This window comes from Mus caroli, chromosome 15 (assembly GCF_900094665.2).
Source record: "Mus caroli chromosome 15, CAROLI_EIJ_v1.1, whole genome shotgun sequence".
Lineage (NCBI taxonomy): Eukaryota > Metazoa > Chordata > Mammalia > Rodentia > Muridae > Mus > Mus caroli.
The window spans coordinates 45,285,144-45,302,043 of NC_034584.1; positions in this window are offsets into that span (position 1 = coordinate 45,285,144).

Sequence of the window (16,900 nt, forward strand, 5' to 3'; positions counted from 1 at the left end):
AAGGAAGGAAGGAAGGAAGGAAGGAAGGAAGGAAGGAAGGAAGGAAGGAAGGAAGGAAGGAAGCCATTTCTCAGGATAGTTGGTGTTGTGACTCAGGAAACGAAGCCCGTCTATCCTGAGAGACGTGAGTCCACTCTAGTTCTGAAGGCAATAGCTTAGTGGTTAGTATTTACTTTTGAGGAATGTGTCTTTTCTTCCTACAGAGACTTAGACTATAAATGCCTTCCGCAGGCAATTACTGCGCTGTGCCTATTGGGATCCCTTCTGTCTCTTATCTACTATATCCTGACATAAGCTGCCAAGGCATGGGCCGTCCTGGAATAGCAATCCAGGTATTAGCCCTCCTATATAACACAGGACAGACCGTGCATTTCAAAGCCAGTAGTAAGACAACTGGATCTGACCCAACTGTGAAAAGCTAACAGAAAGAAGAAGGGGTTCCGTTTTCTGGAAGGAGTGTCTAAAATCATTTTCACTTCTCACAGCATTATTTTTACATAAGAAATTCAAAACTAAGGAACTCTTGGATTCTAAACTTATAAATTCCCTAAGTATGCTTCTATCAAAATTTTATGATCACCTGTTAAGAGAGTACACACACCTGTTTCCCTTAATTAAAATCTAGTTTTCCTATTCATTTTCAAATAAGGTTCAGAAGCCATTTCAGATAGAGTAGATCACACCACAGAAAAGCAAAGTACATTTCTGCCTTGTCACCCAGGTCTAACTAACTAGTGTTGGCCAACAAAAGATGCACACATGTCCTTTCAAGAAACCTAATACCTGAAAGGTTTGTAGAATCTAAACTAGGCTCTGTACGTGAGCCAGACTAGAGTAGTGACCTGAATTCAGGAGAACCTCAGTAACAATAAGTATTCAATTTAAACCGTTGCTAATATTCATATCTTTGCATAATGCCTAGTTCTCAAAATGGTAAATCTTTTTAAGTCTGATCTCTGTAGGTTTATGTTTTTTGTCTCATTAGTTACATAACTTTAAAACTATTTTATTATACTTTATCACAGTTCAAAGAAATTAGTAGGAACTCAGACACCCCCCCCCATTTAAATATTGGATTTCCAAATTTGAGAAAAGATGAAATAAACAGCTAGGTGTTGGGTCAGTGTCATTAGCAGTGTCAACCAAAAATAGGTAAATGGATACCTAAGAAACACTGCCATTTTTTTTTCTTTCTCCACTGTCTTGTGATCTTTAGTAAACATGACTCATGGTAGAGGGTGGGGGTGGATACATGTGACATTATCCAGGTCCACACTGTTTAAATTCCGAAGACAGCATGCTAGCTAATTTAGGGAGTAAATAACAAACTGTCTGACCATCCAAATAACAAGAAGTCCTATAGCAATTTAGATCTCTAGCTTTTAACAGTGGAGGGTTAGAAGGTGATTCAGGGAAGGATGAGGTTGCTATGCAAACATTAGGACCTCAGTTCCGATCTCTAAGTCCCGAGTGGAAAGCTAAGTGTGAGAGGTGAGGGCAAGAGCCTGCAGCCTCTGAGCTGGGTGTAGGCAGGATTGATGCAGAATCTCAGTGACAGGCCCCTTGATTAGCAGGCAAGCCTTTCTCAAAGAAAAGCCAAAAATTACAGAGGTAAACATCCTGACACCAACTTCTGGCTTCCACCCATGCCTATAGACACACACACACAAACACACACACACACACACACACACACACACACACACACACTTTTTTAATTTGTTAACTTGAGTGTATCAAGTAGCAACCACTAACCATTAACTGGATTAATTAAATTGTAAACACCCAGTAAGCCCTGTCGCATCAGGATAGCAGTTACTTAAGAAAGAAACCTCCAGACCTATGTTTCAAAATTTGCACATTTTCTCTAGGAAAGCTTCCATAGGGATATGGCTTTTCAGTTGATCAAATTAGAAGGAAGGAGAGAGAGACCAGCTAGAACTAAGGGCTGTATGTTTCTTAATCAGGGTTTCCCATACTTCCTTTGTTTTGAGTAAACTAAGTAGCTAATCCCTGTCATAATGGATACTACTAAACCAGGCGAGTCAGGCTAACAGAGTGACCTTGGATTAGGAATCAAACAGAGAGAGACACAGTTGAAAGGGTGGACTATATTCCACAAATAAGATTTTTAAGAGGTAGTTTCTGTAAGAAAAACAACACTGAAGGTCCTTTTTCCTTCCTGTAAGGTGGAAAAAAAGAGAAACCATGTCAAGTAATATGTATTTCCACTAGTCTTGCTCTGAGCTTTGATTTAAAACACAGATGTAAATACCATCAAGGTACCAAGAACAAACTCACTTTATTAGGAGAGGAGCATTTAGAATCAGACTTTTTAAAAATAACATCTTAGTTTTAAATTTGAGTGAGGTTTTTTTTTTTCTTCACGTGGAATAATATGTAGTAATTAAAGACAGCAAGTCCCTGATTAGTATGAAAATGTTACTCTGTTATTAAATTATAAGCAAGAATGCCTCTCTACACATAGACAGCTAAAACCTGGAGAATCCTCAACCAGAATGTTTGTGTGTGGCAAGAGAGCTCTGTTCATACAAGGGATGCTGAGAACTGTGGACTTTCCAAAGGAGCAAGGGCTTGCTATATGCTCGGGAAATTGGCAGGGCCCAGGGACTACAAGGGAAACGTGTCCAGGAAATCCAGATCTGGCAGAACAAACAGACAAACAAACAAACCAACCTGTAATGAGATGCAGAATCTGCCTGGCAAGGAAGTTCTGAAGCTCTACTCTTTAACCGTTTGACTTAATAATTAACCAAAACAAAACTGTCCAGTTTCTGTCCAACAAGTCTAAGCTAGTCTGTTAACCTCACCCATCCTCATTTAATATAATTGTCCTTGCTCTCTCAAAAAACACCAGGAAGCTAGTGTACTTGGTGGTTGTAGACAACTATTGAAAGTTTGTTGGATGCCACTGTGTTTCTTCATGGACACTTTCATGTTCTGATAGCCTCATAAGATACTTCTCATGGATACTTTTCATGGCCCGTGGATAATGAACTTGCCATGAAAATATAAAGACCAAATATCTACTACCCACAGAAAAACAAAGGATATGTCCTAGGTACCCTGCAATTGTAACACTTGGAACGTGGAGTGAGTGACTGGCCATATCTGTGAGTCCTGGGTTCAACTGACAGATCCTGCCTAAAAGAATAAGAGAGCAGTGATCAAGAAAGAGTTCTGACACCATCCTGGGGCTTCTACTTGCACATGCACTCATCCCATACAGATGTAGAAGTGTAAACACACACACACATACACACACACAAACACACACACACACAAATATACTCACAGGGCAAAATCAGATACACGTTAATGCATACTACAAACACATTTGGTAAAAATAGAAGATATTCTATAAAGAAGTACTTAAGAACAAGCTATTGCACCCAAAAAATTAATATCTCTCTAGAACAGTGGTTCTCAACCTTCCTAATGCTACAGTCCCTTACTCCCAACCATAAATTTATTTGCATTGCCACTTCCTACCTGTAATTTTGCTACTGTTATGAATCATGAGCATCTGATGTACAGGATATCTGATAAGCAACCCCTGTGAAAAGGTCGTTTGATCCCCAAGGGATCAGACCCACAGGTTGAGAATTGCTGCCTGAGAATAACTACAGCCTCCCCCAAATTGCACTTACATATCACCAAGCACACCTCTTTTAGTTTGTTTAATTGTCAATGTTTTATATATTCTCATGCTGTTCTTTGACATAACTGTCACTCTGATACATAAGAGATGTACAAAATGTCTTTCTAACTAAACGATTGGCTCGGTCATCAATTAGATTCCCTTTTGCTCAGAAACACTGTTTATCCAAATTTTATGGCACATAAAATGCTGTGAAATGTCACTAACCAAAGACTTATTCCGGATTTTGCACACCTGTGGCACTTTCAGTTTTTCTTTGCATCGACCTTGACCAAAGAGCTTATTGAGAAAGTTAATTATGAAGCATGTTTTCAGGGAAAGTAAATAATGTTTCAGAGAATATTTCAAAATCTTCTTAAAATACCTGGAAGCTGTCAGCTTGAATTTGTGTTTTGCACCACGTGTCTCGTTTTAATCTAATTCACACATCTACCATCTACTCTCCCATCGATGAATCTGCTTTATGGAGCCACAAACGGGAAAAGCTACATCTCCTGAATACATTTTGCTGAACCCACATGCCCTTGAGTTAGAGAAGTGTTCGTATGTGTTTATTTGGGTTATATGGAGATACTTCTTGAGGGAGAGAATTGGAAAGTCATTGGTAGACAATACAGACAATCTTGGCCAAACTCAAAGTGGGAGCTAAATGCTAATTGAGGGCTCTTTGGAGAAGATGACATTGAAAATGAGCCTAGTATTCTCAAGGAATAGCCCCTTGAGAAAAATATAATCTAGTTAGAACTATGTTATATGAAGGAAGGCCTTCGATGTGCATGCTTACAAAATTCATAGTGTGTAGGGTGCTAGAATCTAAGTATTGCTGGAGGAATACACTGTTTCCCAAAGTGCTTGTCCTTTCTAGGCAGATATGTACAAAATATGAATACAGAAATCAAAAGCATGACTGTGTAGGCAGAACCATCAGAATTGTGTTAAACCTAGATTTTTTTAAAAATTGAATTGTCTTTCAGTGTCTTTTTCTTTTTCTTTTGGTAAGTGTTTTCTTTTATTCAGAAGCACAGACAAATGACATAAAAGTAAATGTTATTTACTTATAAATGCTATGTTATCATTATAGGATGCAAAAACATTTGCTTATGGAACAGGCAATCAACAAATTGGAAGCTTTACTCAGAACACAGTAAATATTCAATCCTTTTAAAGTAAAATGTGTTGTACCTGAATACAAATACATTCAAATAGATGCTGGTCTCAGCAAAAGAAAATAGAGAAAATATACAGAGAACTTGGTGTGGGTAATGAAGGTTTTTAAAACATCATCATAAACAATAAAATGAGAACTAGTCAGCCTGTTCGTCTTAAGCATATCGTTCTGCAGTCGATATTCGCAAGTGTTAAAAGGGTACAAATGAGATCAGGTGATTCATAGCAAATAAACGGTTCTTAGGCACTTTTGAGGGAGGACAAAATATAGTACAAAACTGGAAGTCAACACAGGTCTATATTCTGCCCTAGGAAGACTCAGGAACTCTAGGGGATTTGAAAAAACGTAAAGGAAAAAGAACAAATTTGTGAGCATTGGATTTACCAGCTGGAGATGCCTGCCGTTCCCAGTAACAAAGAAGCCCACTGCCCAGGATGCTTAAATTGACTTCGGCTGTTTGGAGTAGCAGGTCTTGATCTAAAGCCTCGGGAACATGTTCTGCGAGCTCGCAGAGGACGATCTTCTCTTTGTTATTTTTTTTTCCCTCCTGCCTGTCTTATGTTGTGTTCTGCCTTCGATTTAAGAACAAATAAATGAAAAAGAGACTGTAATTGAATTAAGAACAGCAAGTTTCAAACTGCACAGCTCTTCACGTGAGACCAAAAGAAGATTTGGTTTTGATCTTAGAGCAACCAGATGCCCCACTTTATTTAATAGATTCCCCTGACTTAATATGGGACCCAGCCCCCTCCCCTCCAAGAAATCCTATGTAACAAAATTAAGGCAGAGGGGGTAAACAGAAAGACAACAAATGTTTCCCGTTTTCCAAGCGTGGGAACAGAAATTATCCCCTTTTGTTTTGTTTGCAAAGATTTGAGGTAGCAAGCAGGGAAAAATCCTGGATGCTAAACGTCAGATGAGCAGGGCTAAGAGATAAGTAAAATGTGGGTAAGTTTGGCAGATGTTTTTTTCTGTTATTCTCTAAAGTAAAGGGGGAAGTAATTTTTCCCAATCACTTAAATGCTGTCCTATATCTGACATTTCTAGTAAGTGTGTGTTTGACTTAACTGTTTGGCAGTTCTCAAGGTACTCTTTGAGAATTAACACGGGCCCCGACTTCTGTGTAATTTAGGTCCTTGACTAGTTATACTCACGAGCCTAGTTCTCATGCTTTCCTACCGTGATGTTGTCCCAAGACCTTCGTAGTTCGTAGGCCATCGTTTCTATCTCAGAGTTCTTACGCTAATAAAAAGGAAAAAAAAAATCCCCTGTAAGGAGAAAAGTGTTTCTACTTCTCATTGTTTTTCTGACCACCTTATCGCGTCTCATAGTTGATTTTAAAAGTTCCAAGGAGTGATTCTAAATAAAATCTCACCACCGGAGCAGAGCAAGAGGTCTGCTTTTTGTAAAAGTCCAAGAATGACAGAGAAGAAAAAGAAAGCAAAAGCAGAGGGAAGCAGCTCCAGCTCTAAAGAAACAGAAAAGGCTAAGACAAACAGTCTTCACCCTTTCTCCTTGCGCTCGATCGGAAAGAGGTCCAGGAAGCAAGCTCCAAGCCAGCGGATCACAGGTTCCTTTATCAGCAACTGCCAAACACTTATTTTGGCTGTTCAGCAGATCCCTGCTTGCCTTGCATGGTTTCTAAACCAATGTTTTATGGGTATGAAATCAGATGAAATACATTTATGAGGGTTTGACCCAGATAGTCCCTTCTAAGTCTCGCCAAGGCATTATATGATTGAATCTCTTATGATATTTGTTTAAATAAATAAAGTGAAGTTTAGTGCAAATGTGACGGCAAAACATGATATATGTGTGTGTACATATACATCGTGTATATATATATGCATGTTTGTGTGTGTGTGTATATATACATATATATACATACACAAATATATTCATACCCTCAAAATCAAGTTCATGGAGCTGTGCATATTCATGTGTGCACACACTTGTATGTGTGTTTTTGTGTGTGTATGCCTACATGTATATTTGTATGTGTGTTAACACTCACTTGTATGTATTTGTGGGCATATATGTTCCTGAATCCGCATGTATCTGCACCTACATATGTGTTCATTTATGTATGTGTTTGTGTATGTTTGCATCTGTGCTTGTACTCACCTGCATATGTGTCCATGTGTGTGAGTGTGTGTGTGTATGTGCCTACATGTGTGCATTCTTATTTATCCTCAGAAATATTTCCTGGGTACTTTGTATTACTCTCTATTTCATTTAGCGCTTCAAACTTTGTGACCAAAATCTACTAACAATATGGATTGCAATACCCCACAGCTTCTAATAGGAACTAATTAGCATTCCACTTGTACCTTCAACTATGAATAGTTCTATACTCTGCTCCATGTTGTTTTTCAGTTTCATATCAAGGGATTTCCAGAATCTATCCTTTTAATTTTTTAGTTTAGCTAATTAATATATTTATTGTAGCCTAAACCACTTTCTCATAATAATATTTGATATATCACAGTGAAATGCTTATAATTGCCATAAACTCAACATTAATTGCCCAAAGTTCCCTAAAGCTGAAGATTTTACATGGCATTAGTTTTCTCATGCTGCTATGCCATTTGATAGACATCTTTGACAAAGTGTCTAACAGTCAAATATAGGCAAAAGATTGAAATCCTTAGTAGCTGTATAAAAAAAAAAATAAGTCCTTATCAGATAAACTATAAAACCGAGAGAAAAGATGCAGAGATTAGTGTATTGTTCATGAAGACTGCGCAGAGCAGAGAGGCTCCTGGTGAACCACTTCCTCCCTCTGCATCTTACAGAACAGATAGACTAGATGCTCACTTACTTTGCACGTCATGCTATGTTGTGTAACTCTGGTGCAATGGTGCCATGTCTACTGAATATGAATGCAGCAGAAAAATTCTACCTTTGCAACAAACTCATCCTAGCTTTCTGTTCCAATGTGTCCTTTACCTAACTGTCAGCACTGGGCTCCTAGTGTGTTTTCTCCTTCCTCCAGGTCTTTCAGGCATATTGTAACATGCTTAGCCAGCTATCATAGATACATCTTGGAAAAACATTCTTAAACACCTCCCCACACGTGTAAGTGCCTAAGTAAATGAGTGAGTAAATGGTGAAGTAAACAAACCATTAGCCCCATGAGTGAGCAATAAAGAAATTAATATTCTCTGCAGGTAATGCCATTTCAGAAGTTTTATTCATTTAACATCATCCAGAAGTAAATGTTCCAGTGTATAAATAGTTCAAAATTTATTGAGTCAATACCCCGTCTTAATGCACAGGCCACTTAGCATTTCACTATTAAACCCAGCATGCACAGAACATTCTTGTGAGATAATGACACCATAGACTTGAGGCTTAGCAAGCAAGAGAAAGCCAACAAAATGGAAGCACATTGGCACATAGCATTTCTTCCAAAAAATGTGCACTGATTCACCTCCTACCAGCTGTGTGCAAACTTGTCAGTTTCTCTGTCCTCTTGCTCATACTTGCTAATAGAATTAAAAATAACAACCATCAAAATCCATTGCTTTAAGCTATTTCTGTCACTCATAAGAAAATTATGTGGAAAGGTTTTTGTTGTTTGTTTGTTTGTTTTGTTTTGTTGCTTTCTTGTTTTTGTGGGGTATTTTGCAGCTTGGTCTGACTTTGGATAACTAAGAAGAAAGATTGGGAAACCGATATCCCTATAAGATGGGGCCTTGTCAGGGTAGAACTAGCAGCTGAGGTATAAATGGGACAGTGTTAATGGGTAGTTAGTATAAGTATAGAGGCAGTCGATGCCTTTAGAAAGATGTCCTCCCTCAGCGCTGAGACACACTGCTCTTTTCAGTGAGTGATTACGAACACGCACGAGGGAAAAAAAGCCCACGTTTCACAGTCCTGTCCCCTGTATTAATAGTGATAAAGACAGCTAAATAAGAGGCACTGCATCAGTGGCTCCTTGGGTGGCATGTGAGCAGGTGTCAGCCTGCCACCTGTGTGGTTCCAAGTCACCTACACTTAGAAGTCATTCTTCTCTTTATTCTTGAAAGAAGAAGGCTTTTACTCTTACCATGGACTGTGAAATTTTCAAGTGTACTTCCACTTATCTAAATATTTATCACCACTGGTATTTATTGTACTAATGCTGAGCTACTGTAGAAAACAATGCTTTTCATTATATGCCTTTTAACCATATATACCCATCCCTGGCTTTCCCCATCATCCTTCACCTGCCTCTTCTAAGTTCTCTTCATATTCTCAAATATTAATTTGATTTTTAATTTAATTTGTCCTCTGCTTTTCACATGCACCTAAACACACACACACACACACACACACACACACACCCCTAAACACACAGCGCACAGCTCATAGAGAATTGCAGCTCTCCTTGCCATCTTCTTTGCTGACTTGTTTCTTCGTCATCACCATTTCTTCAAATTTCGTCACGATTATGTAGCACTTCACCCTATTTTTTTTGTCTCAGAGAACACAAATGCAACTTTCCCATTAAGCTTAATATAAAGGAGAATTAAAGAACAGCTCCATAGAGAAATATATCTAATGCTAGTAAGTAACTGTCACTATTGAAAATACTCATCAACCATCCTTGGCATTGTTTCTGGTTAGTTCTTCATCAAATGCCTTGCTCATGGTGTTATGGCCAGAAGAACATTTCAGAGTTGGCAGAACCTTTGGGGAAAATGGCATTTCTGTAAAAATGGAGGCTCCAAGGCCATCTTTGTAGGGGCAGAGTCTGATAGTCTTCACAGATGTAGGCATAGCAGTAGGAACAAGGCAAGCCAATGTTATAAAAACCGAATGCCATACGAGGAGTTCCTAATGTCTTCTGCAGGTATTGAGCTTCACTGGAAAATTTCCAGAGGGGCTTCATATGGTTAAATTCCTACTGCCAATAAGACACTCCATAAGTTACATGGAGGAACCTTGTGTCAGAATCTTGCTAAGTAAAATATCTTCTCAGAAAGTAAAAGCCATAGACTCAACAATTTTAGAAAATGAAACCCTAAACCAGCTTTGCAGCATCGAGGCCATGGAGAACAGCTGGACAGGCGTGCAAGACAATCATGTTTGGTCCTGTCATAAAGAAATAGAAAACACTATAAATGACTTTGCACAATTTAGACGCAAATTATAAGTTCCTTATAACTGATAGATTTCCCCCGCCTCCTCATTGGAAAACACTTTATTAAAATGTAAAGATGATTAACAACGTAGCCTTTTGTTAAAAGGGTGCTTACTGGTATAGCTGATGAAGTTTAAAAGGCTCAATCCTATCTTCCAGGGGGGATAAAAGCAAAGAATCATTGCTTAATCTGAGTTTCTGCCCTTACATCTTCTCTGCTGAATCCAGATCTGCTAGCTTCAGGCTGTCATGAGAAGAATGGTAGTGTCCTGCTTCTGTGAAAGTGGCCAGACATGTTCTTTGCTTTCCTGCAACTGTAGAGATCTCTATGTTTGTTTGTTTGTTTGTTTGTTTTTTTCAGTTCTTCTGCCCCCTGAGGATTTCCAGTGCTCTAGAAAGAACATCTTGATAGGTGACTTTTACTTACTGCAGATTTTTAGCTAATACAGTACTGGGAAGGCGATCTTCTATATGTACATACTATGCATCTTTTGGACTAAGCAGGAAAGAGAACTCCAGAAAGCCATTTTGTTAAGCAGATGAGAGTCAAGAAGCAGATCAAACATCTTGAATCTAGGCTAAGACTGTCAGCTCCTTCCAATGCTTGACTTGCTTGAGGAAGATCTATAGCTCAGACTTGAAAGCAGAACCCAGTTCTAAATTTGGTCCTCTAGCAAGAAATTATTGTAGTTTGGTGATTAATTCATGCAAAGGGAGAATCACTGCAAACACATCACAGACTGGAAACTGAGTCCCCCAAGAATCCTCCCGTGCTTCTGAGATAAGTTTACCGATCATCAGAACCCTTCCCTGGGGACAAAGTTTGTCAAACAGAACAGGCGTCACCTTTATGTAGACCCATGGCACAAATTAGTTGTTCTCTCCAGCTGGTATTCAGTTTCCTGCCTTTTATTCAATGTTTCCAAGGTGATATTTCCAAAATGGATGGGACAGAATTTCCTGAGCCTAAATGTGAATAAAACTGTAACTATATTAACTAGTCCTAAGGGCTCTAGCACTGGGCCTGAAGCATTTATAATCTTGTTCTTGTCTCTGGGTGTATTAAATTAGCTCCTGTGATTAGCAACTTGAGAACACGGTTGCAGTTTGGCTGTCTTTGATTCTGGTGTAAATGTATCATTAGAGCTCACAGACCTCAGGCTCTTGATACAGGCACACACAAAAGCATCCAACTCCTGGAAGAAGGAAACAATGGATCCTGGCCACTGGCTTTTGTCTTCCTGCCACTATAGAGCTCTCTGTGTTGATCTTTCAGGGCTTCTGCTCCAAGCTTAGAGTTAGTGTTCAGGAAAGAACATCTTGCTGCTGGCTTTTACTTCTCCTAGACTTAGACTTTGTATCATCCTCTGAGGATGGTCTTCTATTGTTATATACCATAAAACTATCTTAAGTTCATCAGAGAACCAAATTTTTGTGACCCTTTTATATTTTATGTTCTTTCTGTGTTTTCTTTTGTTTTCACATTTCCCATTATAGAGATTTTCTTTTAACCTGATGAAAGGGTTTTAGTATCTGGTCTCTTGAAAAACATGTTAATAGAGTTTTACTGAAAAGAAACACTGTAATTAAATTGCCATATAAACTTCGTTAGCTAAACCACTCGATACTTGTTTGAAATAAGCTGGTATTATTCTTATAATAGCATTTTTATGGATACATGAATAAGGGTGAAAGGGCCACATTAGCACATGTTACCCCATATCTGGTATTTACCCAGACAGCCTGGAAGCTAGTGGCTTGGTCTGGTGCCTGAGATGAGGAAATCTGGAAATTATAATGGCGATGGTCATCTTAGAATTGTATTTAGAAAAAAACTTTTCTTTCCTTCACTTTCCTTTCTCTCCTTCCATCCATCCCTTCCTCTCCCCCCTTTTCCATCGCCTCCTGTAGACTTTGAATATTCTTTTCAGGTGAGGAAATTAAATAGCCAGAATGCTATTCAAGACACTCAAACCATCCTACCAACCTCCACCACTAATTGGGAAATCTTTCTGCAACAGGTTATCAAGACTTCAGAGCTGGCACACTCACTGATGGACCAGTCTGTACCTGCCAAGAGTCACTGATTCCTTTACACCTTGAGTAATTTGGTTCTCATCAGCTCAATTAGAAAAGGAAAGGTAGAGCCAGGCACAGTGTGTAATTCCAACATTCAGGAAGCAGAGGCAGGCAAATTGTGACTTCAAAGATAGCTTGAGAAACATAGAGACCTACCCCCGAACCATGGGAATGCAAATACAATGTCACCTCAGATACTGCTTAAGCAGGTTCTGAAGAGTTCTGGTGAGTACGTTATAGCTCAGCTTGACTCTCCTCAAAAAATATACATGTAGATGGCACTCTCTCATGTTCCTGGGATAGGGACTGATAAGGGACAGATGTTTATGTCCAAACATCCCTGACTCCTGAAGGAGTCTGATTTTTTTTTCTCTCATTATAAGACTGAAAGAGAGAAATAGAAGCAGAGATGTTAGAGGGACAGAAGTGTCTGAATTAGAAGCAGAGACCCCTTAAAAGTAATTTTCCATCTTCTTTTCTCTTTTGAACCTGGGAAGGAGGGAGAAACAGGAAGGAAGGGTGAGATGCAAGAATGAGCAGACTGAGCAGACAGATGCCCCAGCAAAACAGGACTGAAGAGAAAAGTAGTTTGTAAATTTGGTGGAGAAAAGGCGTGGCATTCTGGGGAGAACTTCACGATGGGAATGACTTTGAAGATCTGTTCCCATTCATCGTGCACTCTAGTCTTCTGTCTGACAAAATTAAGGGGCCACAGTAAAAATTTCAGTTGTCTTCAGTTTCACATTCAAGATTGGATTTTCTAGGATGTGAACCGGTACTGACTCTTGCACCATCTTGTGGGATCTGTCTTTCTGTGTTGCCTATAAACTAATTATTTTGAGTTAATCTGTTAACTTCTAAATAAGGTTAGATCACTCCAATATCATGTTTGTTTCTAACTTCTATTTCTCCCAGCCACATTTTAATTATTTATAACATCGTGTGTGTGTGTGTGTGTGTGTGTGTGTGTGTGTGTGTGTGTGTGTGTTTCCATTACACTTTGCCTTTTGATAAGGACTCCCTTTCTGCTCTCCAGTGGCCTTTGTGGCAACATACATGAAGTTCTTGGTACACCCTTTCCTGGTGCCACAAGGAAGGCACAAAGGCATCATCCCCTACCTTGCACTGGAAACAGAGACCAACCTCCCATAGTTCTTTGTGGATTTCCCCCTTAGAAATCTTGTACTGTAAATGCTGTCTCTGTCCCTCTGATATGGAAATACTTTTAAATGCCTCTTCTTAGCTTTACCAGCCCAAGGCCACCTTTCTTTCCTTTAGGTCCCTGGGGCTACCCCTTTCAAATGCAAACATCAAGATTGTGTGGCTCAGTTCTTTCCTAGGTTCTGCAGAAGGGTAGGGAGGCTAAGGTGGGTGTTCTGTTCCCAGATGAATTAGCCCATGGATAGAACAATGAGAAATCTAACTTCTTTAGGGTAAATTGAATCAATAGACAAACTTGTTCTCCAGCGTCTGTCCCCTCATTCCTTCCACTAAAAGCCCTAATGCTGCATTCGCTCTGCTCTACAATGACCCTGAGTAGTCTTTTTTCTTATTTCCTTCCTTCCTTCCTTCCTTCCTTCCTTCCTTCCTTCCTTCCTTCCTTCCTTCCTTCCTCCCTCCTTCCCTCCCTCCCTCCCTTCCTCCTTTCCTTCCTTTCTTCCTCTCTCTCTCTCTCTCTTCCTTTCTTTCTTCCTTCCTTTTGTTCTTCTTTCCTTTCTTTCTCTATTTCTTTTTTGGTGTGTTCATGTTTAACTTTGCTATCTAAGATTATTAATTTGTTACTGGACATACAAACATTTTTTTCCCATAGCATTGGAATCCTGACCAAAGTGCAGGAAAGGTAGACATAGACATAGGTGACCTGTATCAGATTGTCACTTTAGAAGTAGCCATTAGGTTCTTTCTGCATAGATTTCTAGTCTTGGCCTTCATTCATTGTCCTGTCCATCATTTAAGCTGCATATTTTTCAGCCATTTCTTTTCTTGATTACTCTACCTAGAAAATCTAGTTTCGCTGATGAAGGTGAATTATAAGTAGTTATTCTCACAACAAACTCCTGTTAAGCAAAGGGTAAAATTATTTCTTCTATTAAACATGAAAATTTGAAGTAACTAATGATTTGGTAATTTTATAAAGTACTCTTGTTAGTAAAAATTGTAAAAATATATATTCAAAATGGTTATTGAATTAAAACTCACAAGTGTGCACTACAGCAGAGTCATTACAAAGACACAGTAGTGCTTTGCTGTGTTTGTGTTTTTTAACTTTTTAAAATGTTCCTTCGTTTCTTTTATAAAATGCTATTACCTCTCAGTACACCGTTTAGTTTATTAATGTATCAGTATTTCCTTTCTTGAAAGTTTGTGTGTCTGATTATTTGTTTGTTTGTTTTTATTTTTGAAATATTTACACATGTATATCTCAAATTTTAATACAGGCAGAAATGCTTGCATGGTGGGACTCATGGCTCTAGCTGCATATGTAGCAGAGGATGGCCTAGTTGGTCATCAGTTAGAGGAGAGGCCCTTGGTCCTGTGAAGGTTCTATTCCCTAGTATAGGGGAATACAAGGGCCAGGAAGCAGGAGTGGGTGGGTTGGTGAGCAGAGGGAGGGGAGAGAGGATAGAGGGTTTTCAGAGAGGAAACTAGGAAAGGGGATAACATTTGAAATGTAAATAAAGAAAATATCTAATAAAAAATAAACTTACAAAAAGAGAGAGAAAATGGATGGTCTATCTCAGAGGCTTGTGCATTAGTTAATAACAATGGTTGGTGTGAAGTGGAAGGGGATTGTGGTTCAGCCCTCCTATTTATTTCCAATATGTTAAGAGTTCATTATTTTTTCAAATGCACCTCTTTCTGTTTCACTACCTCCTGATCAATAATCTTCAGAATTTTCCCTTTTCTCCTAAATTTCATATGTTCCTTCAGGTGCCTTCAAGGCATAGTATTGCATACACACCAGTACTCACAACCCTAAGTGTTGTTGTCCATAACCTGTCCTTCATCCTTACCTCTACCTGCCACTCGGTACCTTGTTCACACACTCATCCATTGCTAGTCATCTTTGCTACTTTTATTCTTTTTTATTACAAATCTCTTTTAATTCTGTTCATGCTGCATTAAAGTTTTAAGCAATCAATCCATTCTGTACAGACCTATTTCTTTCTTGAACTTTAATTGTAGTCATGGTCAGCACAATGTATCCATCAATTTTTTTCCTAATTGTTATGAGTTCATTAATCATGCCTCATCCAGGATTGTACCATGATATAGCTTCCTCATGATGAGCTGAGCTAAAGACAGATAATCAGCACCTAATCAATGGGGGATCTTTTTAGACAGAGTTAGCAATATGCTATAATGAAGAAAGTAAATGGATGAATTTCACTCTTTTACATGAAACAAATAGTATTTATCTAATGATTGAGAAGAGTGTTTCCTTTTTCACATTTAAAAGGATTGAGACAATAAGGAAAATTCTTCATATAGGATGAAAATTCATCCGTTTTCTGATTAGATATAGATGATATAGATAGATATAGATATAGATATAGATATAGATATAGATATAGATATAGATATAGATATAGATATAGATAGATACATATATATATGATTCTTATGATTACCCTGGGCAGCAGTGATAATTAATCTGGTTTGTTATCCAGTCAAGGAGGTGAAGTTATTTTTTTCAAGGTTATAGTAAGTAGATAAGAGCTGTATGTAGCCATGTTACTTAGGACTGTTATAATCCTGCTGGTATCTATGGTGGCAGAATAAGGGACCCTCCAATGTGCTCATATTCTAGTCTTTAGACATTACAAATGTGTTACTTTACATGAGAAATAAAAGCTAAACTAAAGAATGAAATTATGGTTGCCAAACAGCAACTTCACAAGAGAGATCTGTCTGGATTTTCCTAGCAAGTACAGCAGAGTCACATCCTCCTTAATGGTGTACAAAAGACAGAAGAATCAGGGTGACACTGATGCACATGACTGAGAACAGCTTGACAAGCATTGTTTACTTTGAGGAGACCATAGGACAAGAATTTGGAAGTATTGGATAAAAACTGCAGACAGTAGGAAATGTATCATCCTACGTTCTCTAGAAGCAGATATGATACCACATCTTGGTTTTAGCCAGGTGGGATTTTGGACTTCTGATACCTAGAACTGTAAAATGATAAATGTGCTGTTTTAAACTGCTATATTTGCAGAAATTTGTTAAAGCAGAAATAGGATATCAGTTAAACACAGTGTTTCAGTTGTTGTATTATTCTTAAATTAATATATTTAATAATGCATTATTAGCAAAATAATATATGCTAAATAAATATTATTTGTAGACTGAATGATAATGATTCCAACTAATATCAAAGATACTCAATTCTAATTTCAAAAGATTCTGGTAGGTAAAGTTTAACCATAAGTAGGTCAGAATCTCCTTTTTGGCAATTCAGAGAATTATTTAGAAGCATTTTTAGGATAGTTAATAGTCTACAGCTTCAAGAACATTGGAAGACTGAACTAGAAGTGGTAGTTGCATACCTATAATCCCAACACTTGGGAGGCAGAGGCAGGAAGACCATTGTGAATCCACGACTGTATAACAAGACCTTGCCTAAAAATCAAGCAAAATACTCTGGCAAAATGCTTTGTCATCTGCAATAAGAATGATTGAAATATCTACTACAGATGCAAGCCAGCAATCTAGCTTCATTCAGCACTGTACATCCGTACATTAAGAGGTCTCTGCTCATTAAACAGAGTTTTCTTTTGATGCCTTACAAAAGAGATTCTGGGGCCCATCCCAATATTATTAGACAAAAATATACACA